The sequence below is a fragment of the Aspergillus glaucus genome, assembly GCF_001890805.1.
Source record: "Aspergillus glaucus CBS 516.65 unplaced genomic scaffold ASPGLscaffold_16, whole genome shotgun sequence".
Classification (NCBI taxonomy): domain Eukaryota; kingdom Fungi; phylum Ascomycota; class Eurotiomycetes; order Eurotiales; family Aspergillaceae; genus Aspergillus; species Aspergillus glaucus.
The window spans coordinates 691,405-694,223 of NW_019170468.1; positions in this window are offsets into that span (position 1 = coordinate 691,405).

A 2,819-nucleotide genomic window follows, 5' to 3' on the forward strand; every position below is an offset into this window, starting at 1 on the left:
AATGGATGGACTACTGATCAGATTGGTCTATCTTGGCTAAAAGATCACTTTATTCCATTGACTAATAGTCGAATCACTGGTGATTATCGGCTATTGATCCTCGACGGCCATGGTAGCCATCTTACACCCCAATTCGACCAAATCTGCAAGCAAAACAAGATTATACCAATCTGTATGCCAGCGCATGCATCTCATCTATTACAGCCACTAGATGTAGGCTGTTTTGCGGTTTTAAAACGCGCCTATGGCAGTTTGGTCGATAAGCAGATGCACTGCGGATTCAACCATATTGACAAACTTGATTTCCTTGCTGCCTACCCAAGCGCGCGTGCTGAGGCCTATAAACCAGCTAATATCCAAAATAGCTTTGCTGCTACTGGTATAGTGCCATATAGCCCCGATCGGGTGCTCTTAAGTCTTAAAGCTGAATATTCAGCTAAAAACACCTACCCCCCCAGGTAGCCAGGCAGGCAGTCAAACCAGCAATTCTAGCTTAAAAACACCACAAAACCAGCGCCAATTACATCGACAAGCATCTTCCATCAAAGCTCTATACAACCGAAACAGCAATAGCCCCCCAGGCAGGGCACTAAACAAGCTGATCAAGGGTTCCCAGCTAGCTATGCAGGCCGGTGCAATACTAGCGCAGGAAAACAAGGATCTACGCGCGGCGAATGAGAAAAAGAAGCAAAAGCGAGCTAGATCTAAGAGACAGATCACTCACCAGGGCAGTCTATCAATGGAAGACGCTCAGCAGGTGATTCGGGGCCTAAACCAGCCTTCCGAAGTTGAGATAGTCACTCAGATGGCAGCGGCTGCGCCGGCTATTTCGCCTAGCCAGCGGCCAGCGCGCCGGCCACCAACGTGTAGTCTATGTGGGAATGTAGGGCATAAGATTAACCAATGTCCTAGTAGATAGCTGGATGAATTTAATGGCGTTGGTGGTTAATAAAATCGATTCCAATTTAGGTGGTGTGGTCAGGTGCGTCGCTCGCTTACATGCGTCGCTCGCTTACCGACCACGTTATACATATTCTCTGAAAAGTAGGCAGGCATTTCTATGTATGCTCAAAAGTCAGGCACATTAACTGGCTCAATTCTGCAATCTGCGCATTTGTCAGCCGCTTACTAGGAATAAAGTCAGCTAATTCATTCATAATAAATAAAAAGGATCTAATTAGTGTAGAATGAAGTGGTTCAATCTCACCAAACAATTGTAAGCTTGTCTATATTCTTCTCGGGGAAAGAAGCTGGGTTCTTTGCAATGATTCTACCAGTATGTGCTTCAGTGAACGAATATCTCTATGGGTCAATTGAATGAAGGCCTTCGAGCCTTCAACCTTGCTGGATAAACTTACTCATCAACTGCCTTTTCATTGTTCTTGAACACCTCCGTAGATGGAAACTCTAAGATTGACTAATTTGTCTTGGAATCAGCATTAGCCATTCACTTTGTATGAGGAAGGCATTTATGTGTGTTGGACTAACAGGCATGGTTTTGGAATGACGATTATCTTGTCATAAAAATTAGGGGTCTTTTATTGAATGAGAATTGATGATTTATTGATGACTGGCTTGCAATCCATAAAGCTGTCTTTCAACCAGGGGAAGGGGGCACTCACAGTTCTAAATATACTCCAATCTGATTGTTATTAAAAGCCATCCACAAACATGGAACTTCCTTTTTAGAAGTACCACGTAGACTCCTGCATGCTTTCATCATACTCAATTATGTACCTCCTTGACACATCATCAAAGGTGGACACATCATCAAAGGTGGTCACATCGACAAATGTTCTTCGGGCATAATGCTGCAACATATCTTGGCAATCACTAGTGGATTAGGAAGCGTTCTCAAACTCCCAATCATGGTGATTTAGGCCTCCATGTAGGAATGTAACATCTCGATGAAAACAACGAAATCTCGATCACCTGCATGCAAGGCCAACTATGAGGTATACTCGGGGCTCAGAGTGGGGTAGCTGTGCATTAGCTGAGGTTACGGTGGGGAAGGCCCGAAGGGCGCCTGGATAAAATTCCGAAACTTGCACAAACTGATCCAAGGAAGAATACAAGAAAAGGATTATGTTGCAGTCAGATCCTGTCAACTAAAACAGTCAGTAGGATGTCATAGGCACTATTCAGAGTGAATAGAGGAAGAACTCTGATTGAGACAATAATTTATTGTAAGGCCTATATACAGACAATCTGGCGACCACAGACTAGATACAAAAAAGTAACGTCATTGCAAAAGAAGTCCAAGGAAACAAAAGGAATTTAAATTGCATAGTTAGTGCGCATATGTGTTGTCCATATTCGTAGGATGCTGGCTGCATAGTCGTAGTCCCCCGATCCTATCATCTATCCATCTTTTCTTTTGTGGATATAGTCGGGCAGCTGCAAATTCTACATTGCAGATAGTTGAGACGACCAGGCTCTGAGTGGTCATGGCTAATCAGGTGAATCGCCCGGTTGCACTGATTGATCAGCGGCAGCCAGGGCAGCGAGCATATCAATCAGTCTTCAGCATATACGGAATTCAACAGATCCCCATCCAGGAAACGCTTTGCATTTTCTATGAATTATATATTATAGAACAGGAAACTAGAATGACTTAACTAGTTAGTTAGTTAACTACCATAGTTAACGTAATCCACGGCCGAGCCGTCCACACGGCCGTCCCGTCCACTTCCTCCGCAACCACCACGAATTTGAAGCTTTGCAACCACTAACACCATTGAATTAAAATATATAACAGACAAAATATCTAGCTATTTATTAGGGCAGCTTCTTATTGTATGCCCAACAGTCCCACAGCC